Below are 13,496 nucleotides of genomic sequence, written 5' to 3' on the forward strand. Positions count from 1 at the left end.
TAAACTCAGTTATTTTTATATTTAGGATCACTTTTTTTTTTTTTTTTTTTAACTAAATTTCAGCTTTACAGATGCCACGTCTGCTCTGTCTATTGTGGCACACAGTGGCATTGGACGTCGCAGTAAAGGTAAATACTGCTACCACCTGTTTGTATCGGAGGGAGGAAGAGAGGTGTCTGTTGAGGTAGGGCGTTTATTTTTCAAGTGGATAATTAATTGGGGCATGGTGTCTATTAGTGCGTCAGATAAATTAAAAAAATCTTGAAGATAACATTACTATACCTCATAGTAAAGCTAGTTAATGCGATCTAGAGGCAACACATCTTTAAATTTTTGGGACGCCGGTATCTTCGGATGGTAGCGCTGCCTGTAGTTTTTTTTCAGACGGGGCTTTTATTTATTCCAGTTAACAATTAATTGGGGGCACAGTGTCTATTAGAGGGGACGCTACTATTTGAGGAAACACTGTACATTACAATAGCCACATTATCGTTCTCTCCTCCAATATTTACAAATGTCACACCAATAACGAATATGGAATTCAGTCCAACGTCGACCTCTGGCAAGGCAACAATATTCTGACCAGGACCAAATTGTACACGTCAGTTCAGATGAAGGTGGATCTTTATGTGGACGTTAAATTTGTAGTCAGTCATTGAGTTTATCATGAAAGGCAGTAGTGTTTCCCGCTACTCCAACAGTGTCTTGAAGGCAATAACAAGGATGTCTTTATGCGAGTGAGAGCATGGAGGGAGGGAGCGGGGAGGAACCTGCATGGAGGCAGTCAAGATCACCACACAGCTCCATACTTCTGTGTACCCTTTCAAAATAAATCAGCCAGTGGTAAACTTACAGCATCGCAGCCCGGTCCAAAATGTCCCGTCAGGCCAACTTGAGGTTTGTTTTTAGCTAAACGATGCTACCTATAATGCTTGATAACTGTCAATAACAACAACAACAAAAAGAAGTTAATAAATCCCTCATGCTGTCCTTAGGCATTTTTGTCATTTTCTCTTTTTTTTCCTCTTAATTTAGTGATCATTTTGAAACGTTGGGAAATCCAATCTCTTTTTTGACGCATTGTGTACCCTCTGGACACCGTTGTGGCCAGAATGCACAAAACTGTAAAATAATTGGACATCAATCACTTAAACAACTTCCAACTTGCTCAAAACTATCCATCCATCCATTTTTTTGTACCGCCTTTCCTCACGTGGGTCACAGACTTGCTGGACCCTATCCCAGCGATCTTCGGGCGAGAGGCCGGGGTACACCCTGAACTGGTCGCCAGCCAATCGCAGGGCACATATAAACAAACAACTATTCACTCTCACATTCACAACTACGGGTAATTTAGAGTCTTCAATCAACCTATAACGCATATTTTTGGGATGTGGGAGGAAACCGGAGTGCCCGGAGAAAACCCACGCAGGCAGAGGGAGAACATGCAAACTCCACATTGGCGAGGCCGGGATTTGAACCCCCGTCTTCAGAACTGTGAGGCAGATGTGGTAACCATTCGTACACCGTCCCACTGCTCAAAACTACCAAACGTTAAATACTTTGCAGGATTTTAACCCCTGAAATCTCAGTTTTATTATTTAAATTATTGAGTTCATACAGGGTGTTTGGAAAGTCACTACAATCCACACAAAACCCCCATTCCCCTACTATTTGTTTTTGTCAATTGGGGAAATTTTTTTTTTTACTTTTTATCTTTTTTTTTTTTTTTGTAATGTGGTGTTAGGAAGGAAAGTTGCTGAGTACATATATTTTTTTTTAATGGATATGTTTCAATATAGAAGAGGTACATATGTAGCCTATTCTATATTGAAACGTGCAGTATTTCCTACACTAGGAGGCTCCACACTAATAGACACCAGGCTCCAATTTATCTTCCACTGGAATAAATAAACACCCCACTCATTAATGACTCTTTTTCACACATCGGGAACAAATAACCAGTGGTGCCACTATGTAGCAGTGATTACCTTTACTAACAGATATTGTAATATCGGATAAATGAAATGTCGGCCGTTTATCTGGATTCAGTAACATACCTATTCATAGACTTGTTTATCTGCTTGTCTTTCTTTTAGTTGCAGTTTCGTCCACTTGCGTAGTAGAAATAAACTCAATTGCGCGAACTAGCTTCACTAACTAGCATCAACTAGCTATCTTGTTAAAGGGCCTAGGGTTCAAAGTTCGACTGGGTAAAAATACCTAAATAAATAATAATATTTATCCGTTTACTTGTTATTAAAATATTTGTTCTTCCAAAATTACGACAGTAAAATGTTATTTTGTTATTTTTATAGTTAAAATAAGTACTTTTTTCATTCAGGCATTTTGGTTGGCCTCTCGTATCTACAACTAGCTAGTTAGGGAACTGAAGCTTGAAAAAAAAAATGGACGAAATGTTTATTTTAACGCAAGACTACAACGCTGCCACGTTCCAACGTTTTAACTTTGAAGGACACAGTCGCGTTGTTCCGGTGTTTGCAGTCTTAATTCGACGAGGCGGTGCCAACACGCTCGTTCACGCCTGCTTTGCTACCGGCAGCTAGTGTCGGCTCAGCACCGGCGGAGGGGCGGCAGGACTGCACCGCTGCACACCGATGAAACGCCACATCCACCCGGACTGGAGTGGACCAATCACCGCCGGGACAAGAGGTAAACTGTCCGGATGAATGAGCGCTGAATCACCCCATTTATGCTTCCAGTATGGTAACATTTTGTGATGATCAGGAATCAAGTGATGTATTTTGTCATAATTGACGAACTTTGAGACTTTTATCATCTTAACTGTGATAACTTTTATACGAAATGATTCAACCGTGTGTGTGCTCAGGATGATTTATTATTCGCTTATATGACATTTTAATCAGAATTTTAAAAATTAACACCACCCAGAGATAATAATAATAATAATATTAATAATACACCCGATGTGCATGTTTCCCCCTCTCCATAGTTGTTTGTCTTCATCCCTCACATGTAGGTGCACTGGGAAGTATTTTTTTTATCACGGAAAATGGTTCTAATCCTGCTTAGTGCATTCACTCACTAACAAGCAAGCAATACATATTTGAAGCTGGCTGTTCTCATTTTTGGAAAGCGGAGATTATGGGATTGGTGGTTGTTTGGGGCTCGCTTGACTTTCAACAAGAGGCAAACAAAGGCTAAATGCACCACTGATTAAGTGCGACACATGACATGATGCACAATGACACATATGCGCTACTGCATGATGAAATTGCCTCATTTGAGATACAGTACATGTGTGTAAATGTGTGGATGCTTGTCTGTGTCGTGCTTGTGCACACTCGCGTTTCATAGATCGGATAACAGAATAGGCCTAGCCTGTTTTTTCTTGTAAATCTGTTTTTTATTTTTTGTTTGTACTTCATTATTATTACATTACATGTATTACATTATTATAAGTGTTTATGTGTAAATTCTGCATTCATGCCAATTTAATTAACCTCTCGGGATGAATAAAATACTGTATCTATCTGTCTGTTGACCAATGCATGTTTTGTAGTGTATATTTTGTATATGTAAAATGTAAAGTTTTTATTAGACTACTCGATTAATAGATAGGATAATATTTGATAAAAAAAAATAGTCGACAAGCTGCAGTCCTGGTGAGCACCCTCAATCAGAAGCTGCTGTCAGCCACATCGCTCACCCAGACACTCACACACATACTTTCCAACAACACTTGTCACCCCATCAGGCCCGCCTCTGAAAGGCACATGCATGTACACAGACAATACAATATGTACAGTATTTTCTATGCATTTTAAGATTCCCATTTGTTTTTATATTCAAGTACATTTACAATGTTGACATAGTTTGTTTTTATACACTTAAATGTGTTTAAAGTGTGGGGGAGAGGTAAAACTATATTGATATATTTGGTCTCGCTATATTGCAGATTTTCACCTATTGCGTTTGGGCCTGGAATGTACCCCCCGCGTTAAACGGGGGCTCACTATACTTTCATTATCGCGCAATCGTTGTATCATTGAAGTGCCTCAGAAAGAACAATTTAAAAAAACAGACCTCGTTTGTCAGCCTGGCAGCAACGTCTAGTGCCTGTTTACCGGCCCAACAAAAAAGGGAAGTATTCAGCCCCAACCGACACCTGATTGTTGCGTTAACCCACGCTCGGCAACTTTTACATGACAGGACCATTACAACAGTGGCTGCGAGGAAGCTTACATTTGTTACTATATCAGTAGAGCGCAAAGCTCAGACAAGGTCAAAACAATCCTCATTTGGATCAGTACCAAATTTCTGCATATGCCGTAATTATCCCATTACAATTCATGCATTAGTCACTCATTTTAAAAATGTCCAACGAGGCTACAGTATTAGACAAGACAAAAAAAAAAATAGTGCGTAATATGACTCTTTTCAGGGTATTCTGGCTTTCTCCTACATTTCAAAACATGCATATTAGGTTCTTTGAAGACTCAAAATTTTCCTTGTGAATGCTGGTTTGTCTATATGTGCCCTGAGATTGGCAGGCGACCACTCCAGGGTGTATAATTCCGCCTCTCGCCCTAAATCAGATCGGATAGTCTCAGACTCGCCCTTAACCCTAATAATTATGTGTTATAGAAAATGGATGGATGTCTCTTTTAAAAGTAGAATGTTTTTATACGTCTCGTGTATGAGCTCTCATTAATAATCATCATCTGTCGTGCTCTTCTTTTAAGTTTGGGCCGTGATTTGGACAATCTCCTCCCGCCCTCTTATCTGCAATATCTGCCGCAACGGCCCATTTCCCGTCCAGAGGGGGCCGTCCCGCGTTTCATCTGGTGCAATAGAACTGCGAAATAATGCAACTCTTTGAGGAAGTGGAGGACCCACTCACAGACAATTGCGCTTGTCTGACTATCTTTGTGTGACACACCACTTGACATCACAGGTGTGTCTGTGTGCAGGTGTGTGTGTTTGTGTATGTCTTTGTGTGCGTGTTTGTCAGTCAATGTGCATTTTATGTTTGTGTATGACTGTGAGTTTATTCCTGTGTATGTGTGTGTGTTTTTGTGAGTATTTCTGTGTGTTAGTGTGCCTATGTGCTTTCTGTTTGTGTGTTTGTGTACTGTATGTAGAGTATGTGAGTTCGTGCATGTTTTTGTGTGTTTCATGTTTTTGTGTGTATGCATGTGTTTGTGTGGTTGAGTGTTTTTGTATGATTGTGTGTGTGTGTGTGCATTTAAATGTGTGCGTATTTTTGTGTGTTTGTATGCATTTGTGTATGGGTGTGTGACTGAGTTTGTGTATTTGTGAATGTGAGTTTGTGCGTGCTTGTGTGCGCGCGTGTGTGTGTGTGTTTGTAATTTACGTATTTTGTGTGTGTTTGTATGTGTTTGTGCCTGTTTCTGTGTGTGAGTTTGTGCATGTTTGAGGGCATTTGTGTGTGTCTTTGTGTGTGTGTGTTTTGCATTTGCGTTTGTGTAAGTGTGTTTGTGCGTGTTTGTGTATGTGTGTGTAAATATGTTTTTGTATGTGTGTGTGTTCGTGTGATTGTGTAAGTGTACTGTATTTGTGTGCATTTGTGCGTGCTTGTGTGTCTGTGAGTTACTGGATGTGTGTGTGTGTGTGTTAAGGGCCTTCCATCCAGATGGCTCGCCAACAGGAAGTTCCCGGGCTAAAGCGGCCCCCTAATGAGCGGGGTGGGTAAGGCACCTGAAGGGACAGCGCACATCACATCAAAGAGCGGCTTTCTCTACTTCCTTACATTCCCTCCATCATCATCATCATCCTCTTCGTCACTTTATACCAGCACCTCTTGTGCTCTTTATCCTCTCACACCCTGGCTGAGGTCTGTTCGCGTAATAGTTCCCCCAAGGAAGGAGGGAAGGGAGGGAATGATGTCACTCTCGGGAAAACTGACTTGTCTCCCACTTTTCGTTCGACATTCCTCACGGTAACACAAGCGTAAAAATAAGTTAAACAATGATAATATGAAGACAATGAAATACTAGTCAACTCGAATGACAAAGGTGTAATGCAACAGGGCGCATCTCATGTTTATAAAATTCTTATCTTACAAGTGTAAAAATAAGTTACATCGTTCCCCGCTATATAGTTGTTTTAATAAGTTTCAAGTATGTGAGAGGGGTAAATCTCCTTTAAAAAAATTTATATTTAGTGTCTCTAGATCACAGATTTTCAACTATTGCGGGTGGGTCTGAAACGTGGCCCCTGCAATAAATGGGGATTCATTGTGAAGAAGACTATTTTTTTCACAATTTAAAACAGTTTCCAGGAGTCCCTGATCTTATTAAATAATGCAGGCGTTACCTGTACTTTAAATAAAGGTTTTATAATGAAGACCCTAGACCCCAGTTCACAGAAAAAATATTCTGGCATAAAAAGGTGAACACATTGTCCATTCATCATGACCAAGCAGTTGAGCAGAATAATTTGGAAAAAAAAGAAAGATTATTTCTATTGCCATTATTTTTTATGGGAAATCTGCTTTAAATCAGAACAAAATGGAGGTCGACTTTAGATGTTGACGTGTACTCATAAATAATACGGCAAAATATTGCCTTCCCTCTTTGGCAGCAGGGGAGACGCGTGGTTTGCACTTCAACCTCGCAGTTCTGCCATTCTAGTTTCGAATACCAGTTCAGGTTCTCCTGCAGTATGTTCGTATGTTCCGTTTTCTCCAGATACTCTTGCTTCCTCCCAACATTCCAAAGTTAGCTTTCGTGAAAACTCACCCGCAATTCGAATGAGGACAAGCACTTTAGAAAATCAATGGAAGGATATTCTGGCCTGTTGTAAGAGCTCAGCTACGTTATCTAGAGCCTGAGTGACAAGGAGATGTTTGAAGCAGACATGGGCGGCATTTGTCACTCAGTAAAAAGGGGTCGCAAGGTGGCTTTGCCGGAACGCCTCCGACATTTCAAGGTTGAATGCGCGTGAAACTGTGGGCCGCGTTCGAATTCTGATGCAGACGTGTGACTGTCAAGCACACGTTCGTTATTTTTCTTTACACACAGTTTAGCCTATATTGCAGGACCACAATGCAGATTCTGCCATATACTGCATTTATAGCCCGAGAAACACACATTGGCCCCTATTACACTGTATGTTTGGAGCTCCTGTTTTTTTCCACTGTTCTGCACAGACAACACCGACACGGAATGGGGGTATAAAGGCTGCATTTAGTTGGTTTTAAGTCTATTTTTTTATCGTGCAAAATCACACGGAGGTGTCCCAATGTATTTAACAAAATTGATTGTCATCTGCATAACAGTGACAGTGAATACCATCCCAGAGGAAGCATATTTAAAGAGAAGTGTAGAGGGTCAAATACTGAGGCTTGTGGGATACCACAGTTTACTGTACAGTAACCAGAGCGAGCGTCAATGAGAGACACATTGTTTGATAAAAACTGAAGGGGGTGAAACAGGAGAGTGCAGAATAGGTAATACGGAGTAGGGTTGATAGACGAAATTAGGTTTTGCCTTTTGCCCCTTTCACACGACAGTTATAGGTTAAATTAAGATTGCCCCAACTTTTTGTTTTTGTGGCGTACAGCAACTCATTTTGTATTTGTGTCTTTGACTGTTTGTCCTGTGGGGGTATTATAGTACCTTAATCACTCCAATTTTTTTCCCTCAGCTCTCAAGTGGCTGCGTATTTGAAGCTCGCTTGTAACTCTTATTTTGGGTTGCAACACAAAGCAAAAAAATCTACTGAGCGACGGCTCGTTATGAGAAAAACATGTGACTCGTAAGTGAATTATCTCGCTTTTCTGAGTTCTGTGTAAAAAGCGCAGAAGGCTAAATTCTGGCTCCACTGTTTTAGCTCTGATCCAGCAGTTTTTCCGAGTCTCTGTGTGAAAGAGGCTCTAAACCATTGGTTCTCAACTGTTGTGATCCTGCGACCCGCATTTTCTTATCGTCACCAAGTCGCAACCCACTTACCGAAGTTAAGAACAATAAAGATCATGTATTGTTCGAATAGCCTTTTAAAACATATGTATATCACATTTTCAAGCATAGCTACACATTCACATGTTATAAATGCTTTTCAGAGCACCTTATTAAGAAACTGAGGATGAAGTTGACAGCTACGTGCATAAAAACGAATATCTTGACACTGATCTCATATTTTTAGGACAGTGCAATATCAATAGTTTGTCTTTTTAGGAAATGAATGACGACCGAAACAACAGTTTTAGCAGTCTGGATTATTGTGCTATAAAAACACTAATGGTGATTTTTTTTTTTTTTATGTGAGGGGTTGTTTAAACAAATACATTTTCAAAATCAAATATTTCACTGCTCCTATGGTGTGATGTAGCCTGACTTTGGACACAAGTTGGAATGGGCGTTGATCTTTTACTAACCTATGCTCGTGCAGTACTAAATTAATTCCACTAATATTTTGTATGAAAAACACTTCTAGGCCAAAAATATAAAACAATCCAATAAAAAAAACGGTAATACGACGCTAACAGAGCGTGCCTTGTGTTTTGCCATCCGTAACCTCAAAATGTCATGCTGTATGTCTAGACCACTGTAAACCGAGGTCCCCCTGTAATTTTTAACTGTCTGTCCGCGACCCACCCAAAATGGCTCTGCGACCCACTTTTGGGTCCCGACCCACCATTTGAGAATCACCGCTCTAAACGGAGGGAACATAAAGAAGAGCCACACGAAATGTAGCCAGGAAGTTGCAGCAGCAGGGAAGAGGAGGTAATTTGGGGAGGTTTAAAGGAGATGCAGCATTGTCTGACACGTTCGGAGCCCTCTCAATTTATTGCCCAAGGAGAGAATGAAAAATGTGAGAGACCACGTTAATGCTCTATTTTGTCACAGTGTGCGGAAAATGACTAGTTTGTCTGCTTGTAAACAAGCTCCCAACTGTGTTTACTCTGTGTGTTTACAAATGGATTTAAGGCATCCCACCAGGATGCGTTGAATTTATGCTTGTTTTTCCGCCATAGACAGAGTTTACACTTTTATTTGGAACACGTTTACATTTTGTGAGATCACAACATGGTTCACAATTTTGGGTGGGTTGAAAAGTTGACTAATAGGTGTAGAAACTTTGCCCATTTTTTTTTGCATGCATATTGGAATAAATGAGAAAAAAATAGTTTTTATTTGTATTTCATATACCTGTAGTCACCCGCGACCCTAGTGATGATAAGCGGCTCAGAAAATGGATGGATGGATACCTGTAGTCATAGCTAGGGGTTGTACAGACTAGTCGATTAGTCATCATATTCGTCCGCAATGGCATTTAGAGCGTGATGTCAATGTGTTTTTGGCTTGAAGAAGAGGCAGAGCCCCTTGCAGTAACAGGCGGCCCGCACTATCAAAGTGAAAGGAGAGCGGGGAATTATTCCACCGCACACCAACAGGTCTGTGGTGATTTGCAAACCCTGGAAATTCCCACCATACAGAGCCTGCTCTGTAGGTGGCCCAGAACGACGACACATTTCCCTGTTTGGCCAAGTTGTGCAAATGTTACCTGGCTGTCTAGCAGCACCGAGCAAGAGGATTTTTTTCTCTGGTTGAAATATCATCACTGTGGGAAAGTCTGCCCCCAGTCCATATCAATTTTTCTGCATAAATTGAGCTGTCCATTGTTGGTGAATATAATTTTTTGCAAAATCGTTCCCTCCTACTGTGATTTTATATATATATATATATATGTGTGTGTGTGTACTGAAAAAATATAAATGACGTCATCAACGTCAGTGATGTAAAAAATATACAGTATAAATTGGCAGGCATGTGCATTTACATTATTGTCCCTGTCTTATAAAAATCAGGCACACGTAGAAAACCTTTTTTCCGAAATAAAAAAAATACAAAAGGTTTTTCACATTATATAATTTAAGCTCACACTCAAGTTTAGCTTCTCTTTTACGTTAATTTCAGTCAGCACGATATCTTTGTTCTCATCGGATACATTTTATAACAAAGTAGAACCTTGACTTACAAGTTGAATTCGTTCCACGACTAGGCTCATTATGGTATTCTGTGCCGCCATCTATCTGAAGCTCAATTGTACCTCAAATTTTAGCTCATAAAACAAAGCAAAAAAAAAATCAACTGAGCGACAGCTCGTAACTGTCGTAAATCAAGGTACCACTATACTTAAGTACTGTTTAACATCGTATATTGATCGTAAACAACTGGGGTGTCCTGTGAGTGAATATTGTCTACACCTGTGCATTTCTACTTCAACGCTACTCTGTGCATCCAACAAAACTCAATGCAGCTCTACTTACCTATTGGCTTTGACAAGATAGCGGACTGTCATAGGGGATGGGGGTGTGTCTGCATTATAGTCACTCTGCATGATGGTGTTTTAGACAGTGCTTTGGATGTTCATCTAGCCTAGCTGATAATGTCATGGGCTCAGTCAGTTTGCTTATTACGTAAAGTAGCAAAACTAGTGCAGAACAGCTGGCATTTTCAGAAATACACAGATACCAAAACATTTACTTCATTGTTTAATTTCACACTTAATGAGATGGCAGTCACTCCAGAGCTCCAAATATTTGTATAAAAGCCATTAAAAAATGAAATTTCCATATGTTTCCTTTAATCGAATTACGGAGTGACTTGCAAACAATGTTTTGCTAGCCTAATACAGTAACAATGTGCTAATATTGTTTAAATTAATGCATTGATAAAATGACAAACACATATTGATATTTGGTCACAACATCTCTGTTATACAACATCAAGCAAAACCTGAACGGCAGGACGCAAGCAGCAACACGATGGCGTGTTTTTACACCAGCAATAAAATTCAAACGCGATGATTCAGTCTCGTGGAGTGTGTATGTTTGTGCAGTTAGTGTGTGTCTGTATATACAGTATGTGTTTGTGTGTGTGTGAGTGTGTGTGTGTGTGTTTGGCAGCAACCATGCCTTCTCGCGTAACCTGGGCTGAATTAGCTCATTCATTTCTCCTGGAGCGTGCCCGCTTTTGCCTCAAAATCTTCATTGAGTGACCAAAACCACCTTTCTCGCGTGACTGCAGGGCTTGATTTCTCTAAACAATGTTTTAGGGCTTTTAATTACATTAACCGAGAACTAATGTAGGGTCTTTGATCCTCTGTGAAAACCTCAGGTTTTGTTACGGGAACCTATAAAACCTGAAAGGATGGTGCCATTTAGGGAGTGATGTCATTATACAACGCACCCCTGCGGTTGTTTAACAGAATAATGCGGTGATAGTATTTGACACCTCTCGCTCAGTGGCCCCCAACCTTGCGCCACGGACCGGGTTTCATAACATGAAACAATATTTGGACGAACCTGCATAGAAACAAATAAAATCAAATTATTGAAAATACAACTCACCATTACGCTGAATGTAGGAGTGTTGTGGGAGCCCTGTGCTTGTCTCTCTTCTCATCTTGGGGTAATGGGAGACAATGAAACCCACAGTGTGTTCCTTACTGTATGTCCAGTTGACTCTGTAATTCTGTTTTGGTTGCCTTCATTACAGAAAATCCTGCTTCGCAAAGATAGGAAGTTTAAAAAAGGAAGATAGGTTTTGAAGGCTTCACACTCAGGTTGACATGAAACCACTCAGGTCACTGAGATTTGCATTGCCATTGTAGCATTTGAGGATACACGAATAGAAATCACCAAAATAAACACACATGCTACCATTAGCGTAGCAGCGCTCTCTCTTTTCTCACTGCTTTCAGTCTCCTCTTAAAGTTCTTGCTGAGAAGTAAATACAGGGGCCTTTCATACTCCTCTGTTATTGTTATGTTGGTATCTCGTTATGACATGTTGGATGTGGTTTTCGTCGTTTCCCATGGTAATACCTTTGACGTGGAACCTCCCCCAACCAAGGCGAGCAGACCCGTAGACGCTCATGTTATAAATGGCAGAGACAATTTATTTTCTTGGTCATTACACATCTGGGCGGCCACTTGTTGCTAGGTGGAATTCGTGGGGCTCAATCATATCTGCCCCATCGGCCCCCAAACAATGCCTGTCGTATTCACTAGACAAGTGATTCTTAAAATGTGGTAATACAGTAGCACCACAAGTGATATGCAGGCTCCCTCTAGTTGTGCACAAAAGAATGACTTCCTAAATACAGTTCAGTTGTATTCAAATTTTTAGTACAATATGTCTTTAATCTTTAAGAACAGTTTGTCTTCAAATTTTTATTCGGGTATATTGTTCTTTTTATTTAACTTTATTTTATTGTTGGTCATGATGGTTTTACTTGAAGAGCTACTGTAAGAATGTTTTTAGATCTTACTTGGTATATACATATATATAAAAATTTTGAGAACCATTCCACTAGCCGAACTATAAACTCTGTATTTTGACTAGTAGTTTTTATTGAACAGTGGCACATGCTCATTAGCATTTGTTTGACAAATTTCAAGTCAATTCCATTCACGTTGGGTTTTTTGTTGGGGAGGTAGCCTCATAACATTTCGAAATAAATACTGTTCATTGAACAGCGAGAACATGATTCTTGAATTTGTTTTAGATCATTCAAGTCAATCCCACTCACATGATCATTTTTGCTTATAAAACAAAACTCACAAAATTTAGAAATCTACTGGATGCTGTTCATTGACTGGAGACCACATGCTGATTTGAATGAGAACTTTCAATATGACGGATTGGGTAGACACACACACGGGATTTGACCACTACATTTAATCCATCCACTCTATTCTGGAGTCTAATATTCATAAATGTCACATGATAATTGAATCACAACTCTGTATTCAATAAAAAATGCTTGTAATTTAAAGCATGATACATGGCAACAGACAAATTTCGCCCTCTGAAGTCCAGCCCCCCCATTCCTCAAACATCCTCCCAAGTTGTCAGCGGAGGTCTGACAGCCGAGGCGCCTCGCCGGAGCACAGTCCGGTATTCACTCACCTCATAGACTAATCCTTTCACAGGGCAGCACTGTCAAAGAGGAGACTGTATGTCGAGCCCGGAGAGGCTGAGTGTGATACACAGAGATACATTTAAAGATATGTACAGTAACTCAAACAACCTGTCCATCACCCCCACTATATTCCCTAGCCCCAAAACATAAATTCTCACTTGACATATTTCTCTATCTTTAATTCATCGCTATATTGGTTGGTGATCACATGATGATGCCACATTATTTACCTTCTTGGTTTTGGCCCTTTTAAAAATAAAGTGAGGTGCCTTCATTGGTTTATGATTCAGGTACAAGTAAGCTTTAAGTCATGATGCACAAACTGTTTAATTCTTTGCACTGTATTTAATTTTTGATGATGTTATTACTCTATGTTTTTATGAAGTATAATATTATAGAGTGCTGTTTTTCCTAAGAGCGAAAGGGGTGCTGAGACTGATTAATGGCTTTTGCAATCATTTCAATGGGGAAAGATGATTTCGAATACAGGTCAATGAACATATTACACTGGTATCACAAGACATTACTGTATTTTCAAGCATTTAATTGACCATTGCC

At 40.0% G+C, this 13,496-nt stretch overlaps 1 protein-coding gene across 1 annotated transcript in view; it reads left to right on the forward strand.

The window, feature by feature from the left end:
• The first annotated feature begins 2,587 nt into the window (after positions 1 to 2,587).
• The window catches only part of csgalnact1a (chondroitin sulfate N-acetylgalactosaminyltransferase 1a), a 33,573-nt gene continuing 22,664 nt past the window's right edge, over positions 2,588 to 13,496 (forward strand). The window contains exon 1 of the mRNA XM_061698182.1: positions 2,588 to 2,673. The gene's annotated coding sequence lies outside the window, so the exon portion shown is untranslated. The remainder of the gene's footprint in view (positions 2,674 to 13,496) is intronic.

This window comes from Phycodurus eques, chromosome 15 (assembly GCF_024500275.1).
Source record: "Phycodurus eques isolate BA_2022a chromosome 15, UOR_Pequ_1.1, whole genome shotgun sequence".
Lineage (NCBI taxonomy): Eukaryota > Metazoa > Chordata > Actinopteri > Syngnathiformes > Syngnathidae > Phycodurus > Phycodurus eques.